This window comes from Bos taurus, chromosome 18, assembly GCF_002263795.3.
Source record: "Bos taurus isolate L1 Dominette 01449 registration number 42190680 breed Hereford chromosome 18, ARS-UCD2.0, whole genome shotgun sequence".
Classification (NCBI taxonomy): Eukaryota; Metazoa; Chordata; class Mammalia; order Artiodactyla; family Bovidae; genus Bos; species Bos taurus.
The window spans coordinates 60391817-60407456 of record NC_037345.1 but is presented as its reverse complement, the minus strand read 5'-3'; the positions used below and the strand labels follow the sequence as shown (position 1 = coordinate 60407456).

Here is a 15640-nt window from a genome sequence, read left to right as displayed (position 1 = left end):
CACGCACAGCAAATTCCCTTTGGATATCTACTTTTACGTGTGGTAATGTAAGTTTCCATGTTACTCTCTCCATACGTCTCACCCTCTCCTCCCCTCTCCCCATTTCCATAAGTCTCTTATCTATGTCCGTTTCTCCAATGCTGTCCTGCAAGTAAATTCTTCAGTACTGTTTTTCTAAATTCCGTATATATGTGTTAGTATATGATATTTCTATTTCTCTTTCTTTCTTACTTCACTCTGTGTAGTAGGCTTGAGGTTCATCCACCTCGTTAGAACTGACTCAAATACGTTCCCCTTTATGGCTGAGTAATATTCCATTGTGTACTATGTACCACTGCTTCTGCCTTCATTCTTGTTGTCTGTTATTCAGTGGCTAAGTTGTATGGAACTCTTGGATCCCATGGAATGCAGCAAGCCAGGCTTCCCTATCCTTCGTCAACGCCTGGAGTTTCCTCAAATTCATCTCCACTGAGTCAACAAAGCTGTTCAACCATCTCACCCTCTGTCACTCCCTTCTCCTTTTGCTTTCAATCTTTCTGAGCATCAGAATCTTGCCAATGAGTTGGTTCAGCACACAAAGAGACCAAAGTATTGCGGCTTCAGCCTCAGCGTCAGTCCTTCCTATGAATATTCAGTATTGATTTCCTTATGGTTGACTTGTTTCAGCTTCTTGAGTCCAAAAGACTCTTAAGAGCCTTCTCCCACACCACAATTTGAGCTATCAGTTCTTTGGCGCTCAGCCTTCTTTATCGTCCAAATATTACATCCGTATGTGACTACTAGAAAAACCATAGCTTTGACCATTTTGACGTTTATGTGCAAAGTGATGTCCTGCTTTTGAATATGCTGTCTAGATTGGTCATAGCTTTTCTTCCAAGGAGCAACTGTCTTTGAATTTCAGGGCTGAAATCACCATCCGCAGTGATTTTGGAGCCCTCTGTCACTATTTCTGTGTTGGCATCTATTTGAACTAAGTGATGGGACTACATGCCATGATCTTAGTTTTCTGAATGTTGAGTTTTCTGCCAGCTTCTTTCACTCTCCGTTTCATCCCCATTAAGAGCCTCTTTAGCTCCTTTCTGCTTTCTGCCACTAGAGTGGTATCATGTGCCTATCTGAGATCATTGATATTTCTCCTGGCAATCCTAATTCCAGGTTCTACTTCATCCAGCATGGCTTTGGCTGGATAAAGTACTCTGCATAGAAGTTAAATAACAGTGTGACAATATACAGCTCTGAGGTCCTCCTTCCCTATTTGAAACCAGTCCATTGTTCCGTGTTGGTTCTAACTGTTGCTTCATGACCTGCATACCCTTCATTCTGGACTAGTGGTGATTCTATAAATTCTCTGGCGTCAAATAGCGCCAACCTCCTCTTAAAATCAGATTTCCTCTACCTGCTTTAACCTCAGTAGAGCTTGAGTACAATTTCAGAATCTGGATTTTATGCATTTGTATTTTAAAGGTGCTTTCAATAAAGTCTTTGGGGAAATCCTTTTTTTCTTTGGGGGGGGGGGGGGCGGTGGCTATTTTAACCTTCTACCTTGACTTCTCTCCTTACCTTAACACATACTGGATCGGAAACAGATGAATCACCACCAAAACACATATTCCTTTTTCTGATGAACATGTCTTGTGTTCTCTCAGCTGGATCTGGTCATCTTTCAGGATGAAGTGAAGGATGCTTGGACTGTAAATCAAATGGAGAAAACAGCAATACACCCAGGTACATGTCAGTGGACGGAGCAGATGACTCAGATGAAAGCGATGAAGGATGCAATACTTTGTCATGTGGTTTGGGAAGATCTACTTCAACGGAAATGATTTTGGATTAGCCTTGGTTTATTTCTGTCCCTGTCATAGAGGGTCATCTCTTGACCCCTTCTTGATTCTTTTTATCATTTATGTATTTCTCTCCAGTGATTAATTTTCACATTCGCAGTGAGGACAAGAATTCTTGTCTTGGCCTGAGACAAATGGCATGACCTGATGGCTCCTCAATTGAGCCACTGAGGAGGTTTCAGGAAAAACTCTGTGGATTTCTGAGTAACTATATTAAGCCCTTTTAAATCTTAATGTGTGGGTGGAGTCGTGAACAAACTGCCAAACTTCTGGGAATACTGGGGACAGATATTATTTGTTTCTACCCTATAATTTCCAATCCTTGGAAACTACATGTATGATTTAATAAATTTCATCCTCAAATTATTTCTTCACTGCTTAGGACACCTCCCTTAAATGGGCAAATGCAAACCTGAATTTTACTTCAAAATTAGTTTTTTAGATGAACTAACATTAAATATGTTAAGTGTATTTACCCTAGTTCCTCAATGATAAAATACTCTCAAGAGTCTTCTCCAGCACACAATTTGAAAGCCTCAATTATTCAGTGCCCTGCCTTCTCTATGGTCCAAATCTCAAACGACTTGGAAAGACCATAGTTTAGACTAGATGGACTTTTGTTAGCAATTGATGTCTTTGCTTTTTACTACACTAAGTTTGTCATAGCCTTCAAGAGGCAAGCATCTTTTGATTTCATGGCTGCCGTCACCGTTCACAGTGATGTTAAAGCCCAGGAAGAGAAAATCTGTCACTGTTTCCACTTTTTCCCGCTATTTCCTATGAAGTGATAGGACTGGATGTCATCATCATAGTTTTTTTAATGATGAGTTTTCAGCCAGCTTTTTCATTCACCTCATTCACCCTCATCAAGAGGCTCTTTCGTTCCTCTTCACTTTCTGCCAGTAGTGTAAAATCATCTGCGTATCTGAGGTTGTTGCTGTTCATCCAGGCCATCTTGACTCTAACACTAAAGAAGCCTTTTCTAAAAGCAGATCTCTGAGCCTGGGTGAAACAAAGGCAGCTATTCAGAAGCCACCAGCTGTTTCCTACTTGGTAACTGCTGAGGAGCTGGGGCTGGTTGGGGCATGGGGATGGGGGGGTGGGTGGTGGTGTGAGAGGCTGCCATCCGCCATTTTTGTTCAGACTTTGTTTCTTGAATATACTGATTCATAGAGGGTGTGACTTAGTGATCAGTGAGCTCCCTCATCCATTCAGCAGTCAGGGTATGATGGGCTTGTGTCTCTATGTTTATTGTTGTTCACTCACTCACTCTTGTCCAACTTTTGAGACCCATGGACTGTAACACGCCAGGTTTCCCATTCCTTCACCATCTGGAGTTTGCTCAAAATCATCTCCATTGAGATGGCGATGCCATTTAAACCTCTGGTCTTCTGTCGTCCCCTTGGAATTAGGATGTGAACAATCAAGGAAGAAGGATTGTCCCCAGATAGCTAGATGCATATGAAAGAAATGATTTCAATAAGCCCAGATGCTTCCATTTTCCCATACATAGTGAAAGTGAAAGTGAGCTCAGTCGTGTCCGACTGTTTGCGACCCCGTGGACTGCAGCCCACTAGGCTCCTCTGTCCGTGGGATTCTCCAGGCAAGAATACTGGAGTGGGTTGACATTTCCTTCTCCAGGGGATCTTCCTGACCCAGGAATTGAACCCGGGTCTCCTGCATTGCAGGCAGGTGATTTACCAAGTGAGCTATGAGGGAAGCCCCATACATAGACGATCACTAAATCTCTTCATGTGAGAGATGTTTTTCCCTTGCATTAATTGTCACTTTTAATATTCAGATTACCTGCCCCTTGCTGCAAAATTGTATATAGTGTGGCTCCTGTCTTGCCTCCTCAGCTGTCTTGCAGTCACCTGACACTGTGTCTCCTGGGCTCACATTTCCACAAAATAAAACCTAACTCTCAACGTTCAGGCCACGTGTATCTTTTTTTTTTTTTTAGCCTTTGTTATGTCACTTAGTACTTAACACAGATCATTATTTCCTTTGTTGGTCATCAGGTATGCATTTAAGGAATCATTTTCACAGACATTTCTCCATTCCCTTGTGCACTTTTGGACTTCCAAGGTGGCAGTAGGACTAAAGAGTCTAAGTGACAATGCAGGAGGCCTAACAGACCTGGGCGTCATCCCTGGGTCAGGAATATCCCCTGGAGGAGGAAATGACACTCCACTCCAGTATTCTTGCCTGCAAAATCCCATGGAGAGAGGAGCTGGTGGGCTAGAGTCCAAAGGGTCGGAAAGACTCAGACATCACTGAGCGTCTAGGCACACACATTTTTAACCCAATGTTCACTGCTGTCCCTGCTTTATTTCCAAAGAAAGCTGTGAAGGTCAAGAGAAACAAATCAAAATTTTACATGATCTCCTGCTCCTTCTGCCTCTGTAACTCAGCTTGCTCCTTGCAAAGTCTATATCACATAGGTCTCAAAAAGTGGGGACTCACAATACTTGGAACTGGAGCTTATCTCACTCACCCTTGTCCTGCCCTTTGGAATCGCCCTAGCCCCTGCAAACCTGCAAATCATGCCTGTCCATGTATGAAAACTCTGTAACCCCTTTGTTCAGGGCTCAGAGCTTGGAGTGTTAACTCCTCTGGGCCCACTGGTGTAATGAACCTGAGTTCTCCAGCTCTCTGAGTGTGGTGCTTAGTTTCTCAAGTACTGGTTTCTGCAACATTTCTGGAGACCCCAGCGAGATTCCAACTACATTGGCCCCTTGAGCCGCCGGACTGGTGGCTCAGCCAGGTCAGAGCAGAGGACCCTGAGACAAACAAGGAGGCGTGATACCTGATGGTATTCTCTGTGCTCTTTTGGAACGGTGCTCTAACTCTCTGGATGGCTGAGCCCTGACCAGACTCATTGAAGGGACAGACCAACTCACCAGGAATAGCCACAGGATCAGGTAAAGGCCTGGGGCCAGTCCCAAGTCAGGAGGTCTTAATCCAATGTGTAGAAGAGGAGACTGATCACCTCCTTGGAGCTCCCAGGAAGGGAGCATCAGATAGGGAGACCTGGGGACTCAGGAGAGGGGGGTATTGTGACAACCTCTGAGTGATTGTGTATGCATGATTGCTGATTGAATGCAGTGAAAGTGAGCTTCACAGTCCACGGCCTTCGGAGACTGAGGGGGCCCAAAACCTGGGGTCTGTGATGACCTCATGAGGCTGGAAGGATGTGCCAGCCTCTTGGGGATCTGATCCCTCCCTGTGAGGCTGGTCCAGTTTGGGAGTTTGTACCGACCTGCCAATATTAAGAGGAATCTTAAATCTCCCTCAAGAGAGTGGCCAGGTGGAGGAAAAATGAATGTGAATGAGACTCTTGACCAGCGCTCCAGCATTAGGGCTGCCAGATGAGACAAGGGACTTTACCCTCTCTGTACATGAAAAAATCACACTGCACTGGGGGTCCTCACACAAACAGTTGGGCCATGTCAGTGCCCAGTCACATTCCTGTACAAACCACTGGATCCAGTGGTCATGGGACGGCCACCATGCCTCCGAGCATTATCTGCCACTGTGATTCTGGCCAGAGAAGCAGATAAGCTTACACTAGGAAAAAGTGTAAATGTAAAGGTTCCCCATGCTGTTACTGCCCTGATGAACAGGGCACACAAGTGGCTGGCCAACTCCAGGACGATTCACTATGAAGAACTGCGTTGCAAAAACTTACAGGTCCAACTCGGACCTGTAACCTACCACTTTTTACCTACAGAAGCAGGAACCCCTCTCATAACTGTGAGGAGTTCATAGATGAGATTTACTGCAGGCTGCACCTGATGGACATTCCCTTCTAGAACCCAGAACTGGAACTGTTCACTGACAGAAGCAGTTCATCCAAGACGGGCAGTACAAAGCAGGCTCTGGCATAACAACAACTGATGAGATAGTGAAGGCTGAGGCCTTTCCACAAGGGTGGTCACCACTGCGGGCTGAGCTATGGGCACTCTCCCAGGCACTATGGCACGCCGAAGGGAAAGGAGTCAAATTCTATACTGAGGCAAGGTATGCCTTTGCTACTTTACATGTACATGGAGCCATTTATAAAGAAAGGGGACTATTGACAGCGGGAGGAAAGGAGATTTAAAAAAAAAAAGAAATCTTCAGCTGTTAGAAGCAGTCTGGAAGCCTTCCCAAGTGGCAGTCATCCATTGTAAGGGCCATCAGCAAGGAATTGATCCAGTCAGCAATGGGAATTGGATGGCGGCCTGGCAGCCAAGGAGGTGGTGACCCACCCGAGCCCCACAGTGGGCCCCGAGGCAATCTTTAAGGTCCTCTTCGCACCAGAATTACCTCCATCCCCAAGGTTTACCAAGGAAGAAGATCAATGGGCCCTAAATGAGGGAAGAATAAAAGGAGGGCTGCTGGAGCTCCCAGATCAAAGACTCTGTCTCCAGCAATACAGAAATCCAGCTGTTAAAACATCATGAGAAAACTCGTTTAGGAAAAACTGTGCTGGAGAGCTTACTGGGCCACTGCTATTTCGTTCCTAAGCTCCCAGCCCTGTGTGTGCAGACCAGTGCTACCTGTGTGACTTGTGCACAGAACAACGCCAGCCAAAGACCAAGACCCAACTCAGGGGTGCTCTCTACCATGATGTTAGACAACTATAGGAACTTGGCCACTTTGGTTGAGGATAACTTCCTTTTGGGATCTATCTACTCTCAGGGTTTTGGTTCCTGCATTTCTAGAATGTCTCTTGGAAACTTCTGCTTCTTTTAATAGCGTTTCAGATCCCTGCTTTCTATGGGAAAATGGGAAATTGTAAATTTAGAAAGAAGACTTCATGATAATTTAAATTTTTTTCTTCCTTGATGTAATCTACCTGCTTCTAGGTTAGTGCTAATTCTGTAAGTTCTATGGTATAAAATACTGTCACCCTCCTCTTCAAATCAAATTTACATTACTTACTTTTGTGTTGTAGTATGTGACCAGAATGTCAGGATCTGGTTTTTATGTATTAGTTAGTTTTGTATAGGACCTTTCAATAAAGTATTTGAGGAAATATTTTTCTAGGTTGTCTTAACATTCCACCATGCATTGTCTTCTCACCTGGATACATATTAGATTGGAAAGTGTTGAATCTCTAGCAAAACAAATATTCTATTCTCTGATGAACAGGTCTTATGGTTTATAAGGTGGACCTGGTCACTTTTCTGGAGCAAATGAAGGATATCAGGAATATAAGCAGAATGGAGACAATGGCCATGTACCCAGGTACGTGTGAATGGATGGAGCCAATGACTCAGGTGAGAGGTCCAAGCATCAGTGAAGAAGTCATTCTTCGTCATGTGTTTTCTGAAGATCTGCTTCATTGGAAACGATTTTGGAGAAGTCTGGATTTATTTCTGTTTCTGTCATAGATGGCTATCACCTGCTGCCTTCTTCCTGTTAAACCATGACGAAATCTTGTCTGGTGCTTACCTTTCTCTTTCACAGTGAGAACTAAAATGCTCTTCTTGGCTTGTGACAACCTGCATGAACTGGTTGCTGTTTCATTTCTTGAGAGTCCTAATAAAACTGTGCACATTTCTGAGTAACTATGATGTTCCATTTATCAAATATCAGGTCTTTCTATAAAGATACTCATATTGGAGAGAAGACTTATAATTGTAGTGAATATGGTAAAGTTTCTAATCAGTCTTCAGAACTTATTGAACAGCAGACTATTCCGAATCCACAAAAAGAAAACAAGTGTAAGGAATGTATAAAAGTCTTTACTCACTCATCCGATCTAAGTAGCAATTGGATGATTCATGCAGATCGGAAACATTTCAATTGTACAATTTGGCAAAGCCTTTAGTAACAGTTCACATCTTAGGCACCATCAGTGAATCCATACTGGCCAGAAATCTTATAAACTTATAAATGTAAGGAGTGTGGCAAAGTGTTTATCTATTGCTCAAATCTTAATCGACATCAGCAAATTCATACTGGGGAGAAACCTTATAAATGTGCAAAGTGTGGCAAAGCCTTTTATCAGAACTCAAATCTTACTTAACATCAGCGAATTTATACTGGAGAGAAAACTTCTAAATGTAAGGATTGCTTCAAAGCCATCCAGCAGATGTCAAGTTTTTCTCAACATCAGTGAATTCATAGTGGAGATATACCTTACAAATGTGTGGAATGTGGCAAAGCCTTTATCCGTTGCTCAAATCTTATTGAACATCAGCGAACTCATACTTGGAAGAAACCTTAGAAATGTACAGAATGTGGCAAAGCCGTTACCAATAGCTCAGGTCTTTCCCAACATCAGAGGATTCATACTGGGAAGAAACCATGCAAATGCAAAGAGGGTGGCAAAGCCTTAGCCAGAGCTCAAATTTTTCTAAATATCAGCAAATTCATACTGGAGAGAAACCTTACAAATGTAAGCAATGTGGCACAGCCTTTAGTCAGAGCAGTGATCTCACTCAACACCTGAGAGCACACACTGGAGACAAGCCCTAGTAATGAAACAAGTGATGGAAGAGGTTTGTCTTAAACATACATCAGAAAGCATGAGAGCTTATACAAGAAACATATGGAAATAATGTAACAAATATGTACAAAGGTATTTCATCAAAACATAAATCTAAATACATATCAGAGACTGAAAATTAGTAAGGATTTCATCAATCCTGTTTTCTGAAGTTCCTCTGAAGGAGAATTATTATGGAGAGTAATGCATAATTAAAACACATAGAAAGTGAACATGTTAGTATGGTCACAAGATGAAGCGTTGGTGGTTAGAAACTTACACTTATTAGCAATGTATCCTGTTTATAATGACATGATTTGAGATTATTTGAGAATGAGTGTAATTCAACTATGAAATCCATATTGTGCTTCATTTTTAGTGTGTATGCAAATATAGATTTTTTTTTTATGGTTTGTACTTTAGAGATAAGAGAAGCCCTTCTATATTGTGTTGTGACCATTTCTATCTATTCTCCATTACAGAATGGAACCGGAATGTAAAATGTACAATGAACATCTAAATGCAGGTGTTTGTTATTCATATGAAATATCCTGGGAGGTTGCCATAATATAAGTGATCATGAAATCTTTCCATGTATTAAAGTAAGAAAGAAGTTGGTTCTATTGTTTTTGGTTTAATATTTATTTATTTGGCTGCCTCAGATCTTAGTTGCAGCATGTGGGACCTAGTTCCCTGACCAGGGATTGAACCCAGACCCCGTGCATTGGGAATGCGGAGTCTTAGCCACTGGACCACCAGGGAACTTCTCCAAAGGTCTGTTCTAAAGTTTCAATACTTACATCACTTGAATTGTAAGAACACAATCACAGTTCACTACAATATTGATTTATCTTTATAATATCAGCATAAGTGAAGTATATTACTTGACAATGTTGAACTATAGACAGCTTCTGTGATAACCTAGAAATGTATTAGAAACCTTTCCAGAAAAGGCATGTAATTAGTGTATTTCTTGTTTACTAAGTGTTTCCTAGGCTTTGTTTTGTAAGTCATAAACATAATGATCCTCACATCCTTTTATCAGAAAAATGAGTATCTTTCTCTGTGCTTTTAATCTGATTTAATCATAGATCATACTGTGGATTGTAAAATGTTTATGTTCAACCCTGTGTGAAATTAATACATGGCTATTAATAAAAGTGAATGGTTTCTAGTGTTTCAATTGATTGTAATGAATGAAGTGTTAAGACTGTGATCAGCAGTCTTGCTCAGCCCCAGGTTCTACTTCACAGGTCCCCCTTCAATGACACCCTTACAGAGCTCACCAGAATCCTGCTCGTCTTGGTCTGCAGAGACCGATTGACCCTCAGTCTGCGGAGCCCAGAGCACTTCACCCAGGGTCACTCATAAGCCTGAGTCCCACTTACTGACACTGTCTGGGCCTGGTTCTAGCCTTCACCTCCCACAGGGTCCCTCAAGGCTTGCTGTGAATTCTCTCATAAACTCACCAGCTTCAATTTTCCTTTCTTCTTCTGTTGAACTAAGACTTTCCATGGGATCATTTTAGCAAATATAAATTTAACAAAGTCACAGGAAGGACAATTAAAAAACATGATTGCAAAATTCTGAACTAAGATTTATAAAATTTTACCATATGTAAAATTCTCAGCACATGTCTCTCATCTAGGCTTAAAGGAACTGTTTTCTCACGCCTTTGACATACATTGAATGCAATATATAAATATCTGAAGGTACATACATTGACAGTGAGAAAACTAATATAGAATGTGCAAGTGTAGGAGTTTTAGTGCATATTTATTTAAAGAATTTGGGAATGATAGATCCAAAGTGAGAATATCAGCATGGTAAATATCAGATTTACCACGAATTTACAGAGTTGTCAACTAATCTGTTTTGTCGACTTTTCATGGAATTTATTTCCTTACATGTCAGGAGGTTGTGTTTGTTAAGGAACTGCCACACTGTCCTCCCTAGCGGCTGCACCAGCTTCCATTTCCTTCCGTCATGTAGGAGGTTCCCTGATCTCCATAGCCTCTTCAGCCTTTATTATATCCTTAGTGGGCATTTTGATAATGGTTATTCTGACTAGAATGAGGTGATACCTCATTGTAGTTTTGTTTTCCTTTTCTTAATAATTACTAACACTGAGTGTCTTTCATTTGCCTCTTGCCCATCGAAATGTCTTCTTTGGAGATATGAGGTCTTGGTCCAATTTTTGATAGAGTTATTTTTGTCCCTGATATTTTAAACGTTTAAAAAATTTTTGCCTGTTGCTGTGTGCAGGCTTCCTCTAGGTGTGGTGCATGGGGTTCTCATTGTAGTGGCTTCTTCTGTGAAGCACGGCTCTAGGTGTTAGTAGTTGCAGAACACAGGCTCAGTAGTTGTGGTGCACAGGCTAAGTTGCCCTGCAGCATGTGGAATATTCCTGGGACAGGGTTCAACCCCATATCCCCTGCACTTGCTGGCAGATTTGTATCTACTGGACAATTGTTTCACAATTTTTTTGTAAAAATGGAAGTTTTTTTTTTTCTTTTGGAATGTATGTATTTTTAGTTTTTGAGTTTTTTAATCTTTTTAAAATTTTTCCATTGAAGGATAATTGCTTTACAGAATTTTGTTGTTTTCTGTCAAACATGAACAAGAATCAGCCATAGGTACACCCGTGTCCCCTCCCTTCTGAGCCTCCCTGCCACGTCCCTCCCCATCCCACCCTTCTACATTGTTACAGTGCTGTGTTCCTTTCTGCTGTGCAATACTGTCAATCAGCCATAAGTGTTGAGGCAGTCTGAGTTCGGGTTGGAAAAGAATTTCCAGACACAGGGCATTTCAGAAAGGAGTGGGTTTATTAAAAACAAAGGGCAGAGATAAAGCAGACACTGTGAGTGCAATGGGCCCACATCTGCACAGACCAGGGGATGCCGACAGTTTCCATGGGCTAATAGGCAATTTTTATAGCCTCAAAGCAAAATTGCTGCTGGATGGTTGATGTTAGGTGATTGGTTGGGGCACTATAGGGTGCTTACTGGAGTGGGCATCTTTGCCCTACTGGGAGTTGGGAAGCCTGGTAATGACTATCAGTGGGCTTTTAAAAAGGTTACAGAGAGGCTTAGTCAGCTTTGAAAGTGTCCTTGATTCTGAGCTCCGCTTCTGTGTTCTTGGTGCAAGGCTTCACATCTCTGGCCTTGGGGCAGCACGCCACAAATAACAGTAGCCATGATCTATATTCTCTATGTTGATTGTGTTGTTCCACTTGGCAGTCATTTAAAATGGAACCAAAATACTGAGAAGCATGCTGAAGGTCCAGCAGAGGATACTGAAGGTGCCCACATAGTTTGAAGCCAACTTTTTAAATCTCCTCTATCACTTTCATCAAGAGGTTCTTTAGTTTCTTTTCACTCTGCCCTAAGGGTGGTGTCATCTGCATATCTAAGGTTATTGATATTTCTCCCAGCAATCTTGGTTCCAGTTTGTGCCTCATCCAGCCGCGCATTTAGCTTAAATACTAAATACTCTGCATTTAAGTTAAATAAGCAATGTGAGAACATATAGCCTTGATGTACTCCTTTTGAAATGTGGAACCAGTCTGTTCCATGTCCAGCTCTAACTGTTGCTTCTTGACCTGCATACTGATTTTTCAAGTGACTGCTAAGGTGTTCTGGCTTTCCCATCTCTTTAAGAATTTTCCACAATTTCTTGTGATCCACACAAATGCTTTAACATAGTCAATGAAGCAGAAGTAGAGGTTTTTCTGGAACTCACTTTTTCTATGATCCAAGGGATGTTGGCAATGTGATCTTTGTTTCCTTTGCCTTTTCTAAATCCAGCTTGAACATCTGGAAGTTCTTGGTTCACATACTATTGAAGCCTGGCTTGGAGAATTCCGGGCACTACTTTACTGGCATGTGAGATGAGTGGAACAACTGTGCTTCAGTTTGACCATTCTTTGGTTTTGCCTTTCTTTGAGATTTGAATCAAAACTGATATTTTCCAGTCCTGAAGCCTGGGCTGAATTTTCCAAATGTGCTGGCACATTGAGTGCAGAATTTTGAACCTGAAACTCCAATACTTTGGCCACCTGATGCCAAGAGCTGACACACTGGAAAATACTCTGATGCTGGAAGGGATTGGGGGAAGGAGGAGAAGGGGACAACAGATGATGAGATGGCTCGATGGCATCACTGACTCGATGGACATAAGTTTAAGTGAACTCGGGGAGTTGGTGATGGACAGGGAGGCCTGGCGTGCTGCGATTCATGGGTTCACAAAAAATCAGACATGACTGAGCTCCTGAACTGAACTGAATTCCAAATTATAAACTGATCTGTTAATTAATGTGACATTAAAAGTATTGAGTGGAAGTCAAGATATCTGAAACATTAATATATCACATTTAAAGAAAATGACATTTTAAGAAAGTGATTTTGATTTTGTAAAATGAAGTTATACAACTATAAATTTTGAGAATATTCTCAAGTCAGAGAATAGGACACACTATGCTTTTATGCCTGATAGCCACCATCTGAAACCCATTTCTGAAGTTACTTTTGGAAAATGGTCTGACCCAAATCATCCAACTATTGATGTTTTCAATAGGAAACAATGTCTCTGTTAAGCACTTTATAAATTCTAGAGTTAGAGAAGTTATTTCTATTGCTTCCTGGTAGTTCAGATGGTAGAGAACCTGCCTACAATGCAGGAAACCAGGGATCGATACCTTGATCGGAAAGATCCCCTGGAGAAGGATATGGCTACCCACTCCACTATTTGTGCCTGGAGACTTCCATGGATAGATGAGCCTGGCTGGCTACAGTCAATGGCGTTGCAAAGAGTCAGACACGACTGATGGACTAAGCACACAATTGTCAACTGTATACACTGTTTCTAATAAATATCATTCCTATAGATGTATTACTCATGGAGGTACTGTTGGCACACATATAGTAACTCCCAAAATGTATGGTTTCTGTAAGGTACTCCATGATTTCCCATATATCTCTGCAATTCCAGTCATTAGTTACACTAAACATTAGGTTTCATATCGCTTGGATTCTAAAATAACAATCACTGTCACAAAAATTACACTGTGATTTCCTTGGTGGTCCAGTGACTGAGACACCTGGCTCTCAATGCTAGCTTCGGCGAGGGCGGCGGTGGGGGGTGGGGGGGTCAGGACTTGGGGGAGGTGCCTAGGTTTGATCCCTGATCAGGGAACTAAATCCCATATAGCACAAGTAAGATCCAGTTGCTGTTGCTGCTAAGTCACTTCAGTCGTGTGCGAATCTGTGCGACCCCATAGAAGGCAGCCCACTAGGCTCCCCCGTCTCGGGGATTCTCCAGGCAAGGACACTGGAGTGGGTTGCCATTTCCTTCTCCAATGCTTGAAAGTGAAAAGTGAAAGTGAAGTCGCTCAGTCGTGTCCCAGTCTTAGCGACCCCACGCACTGCAGCCTACCAGGCTCCTCCGCCCATGGGATTTTCCAGGCAAGAGTATTGGAGTGGGGTGCCATTGTCTTCTCCGAAGATCCAGTACAGCCAAATAAATAAATATTTTTCAAAAAGAATTACACTAAGATATGTTAGGAGGCATTGCGAACTGACATCTGGTAGCACCCAATCTCTCTTTCATAGCTCCATTACATTTTTTGAATTTTTCCTCCTTCCAGTGTTGCTTTGGCACTGCATTACTTTGAGTCAGAACACTTCGTTTTTCCTGAATTGTCACCAACCCAGACTCCCGAAAGCACCTGTTTCTTGCAGATTCTTGCCCACAAGCTGAAACAGAAAATACTAACTTGATATCTTCACATAGCCCGGATATTGGGTTCAGAGTGCTGGTCACGTCAAGCTGCTCCTGTGACGGGGAGGGACGCAGCTAGACCCCTAGATATCGGTTTGTAATTCTGTGACCTCATGACCCCTCAGAACTGCAATTATCTCTTCACCTGTATCTGCGATGTGAGACAGGCTTAGAGAACTGAGATTATTTGTGGAAATCTTTATGGCTCAGTTGCTAATGATAAAAGAACAATTAAAGGTTTGTACCGATCCTCTCCAAAGGGACTCTTGAAATGCTTGAGGAAGGTTCTAGTCCCTTTGGTCCCTGGAGACAGGGACTCACAAGGAACCAGTAGTAAATACTGAGGTCTGACAAAGGAAGGGAATTTCATATGTCTGCTTGTATAGTTTGTATCCATGACGTGTTTCCACCAAAAATGAGTTATTTCCTATTCTTGAGACCACTGAACTGTGCCTCCATTTAGATTATGAGTAGAGAAATGGAGGCAAAGCACCTGAGAGGGATTTTCAAGAATTTCTCCATCTGTCATTTTACAAAGGTGAAATGTTCATACCTCATTGTCTGAAATGTCATAGAACTTCTCAAAAAGCATCTTGAGGCAAATACCCCCTGTTTATAGTTAGGATTCAATGTCTGATAGATAGAAATTCCCGCCTAATTTCCACTGTAGTCTGCAATAGCAGGTACACCTTAGTGCCAACTCCCTAGAGAATATTCTCCTAGTTCTTCGTGACCAAAGTCATATTCAGAACCAGAGGTTCCAGCAGGGAACCGTGAGATTTGACCTACTGATACTTTTATCATGAAAAGCAATATCAATATCCTCTACTTAGAATTTGTCCCCACTCACAGATACTTAAGAACATTTTCTTTTCATTTTGTTCACACCCCCAAAACATGTGGGATCTTAGCTGCCTGGCTAGGGAAGGAACCGCAATGCTGCATTGGAAGGTGGGGTCTTATCCACTGGGCTGCTGGGGATGCTCCAAAACACATTTTCTTTAATAAGTAATTTATTACCTTGACATACATTTTCCTTTATATTGTAACGATTAATGCTCTTTCTGTGTAAGAAATGACTAACCTTCAACTCTGAGATCTTAACACCCCGAGCAGGGATTGAACCCAATAATAACCTGCAGTGGAAGCACAGCATCTTAACCACTGGACTACTAGGGAAGTTGCTAATCTCACATTTAAAGAGAAAGGTGTACTCTCCTGGGATACAATGGTCTGTGGGCCTCTTACTATTTTTCCTGTCTTGCGTTAGCGCTTCTCCAGATTATCCTTTCAAGGACTGGGTGAAGAGGAGGAGGTTAGGAAAGAAAGCCAACAGTAGGGGAGGGTGTTTGGGAAGCTAAGTGCAGAGCAGTCGATGTGATCCACGCGTCCCATTTGCCTAGTTTCGTGCCCACTTTTAGCACAAAAAGTCCTGCTTCTTGGAAACTTGTTCAGTCCTCCAAGAAGCAGGGCAATTGGTGGCTTCAGCAGCAGCAGCAACAATTAACAGAGGCAATCTGTGTATCAACAGATTCTGACA

At 42.2% G+C, this 15640-nt stretch overlaps 1 pseudogene; it reads left to right on the top strand.

The window, feature by feature from the left end:
- Positions 1-6671: 6671 nt before the first annotated feature.
- LOC104976942 (zinc finger protein 506-like) lies at positions 6672-9480 on the top strand (annotated as a pseudogene).
- The last annotated feature ends 6160 nt before the right edge of the window (positions 9481-15640 follow it).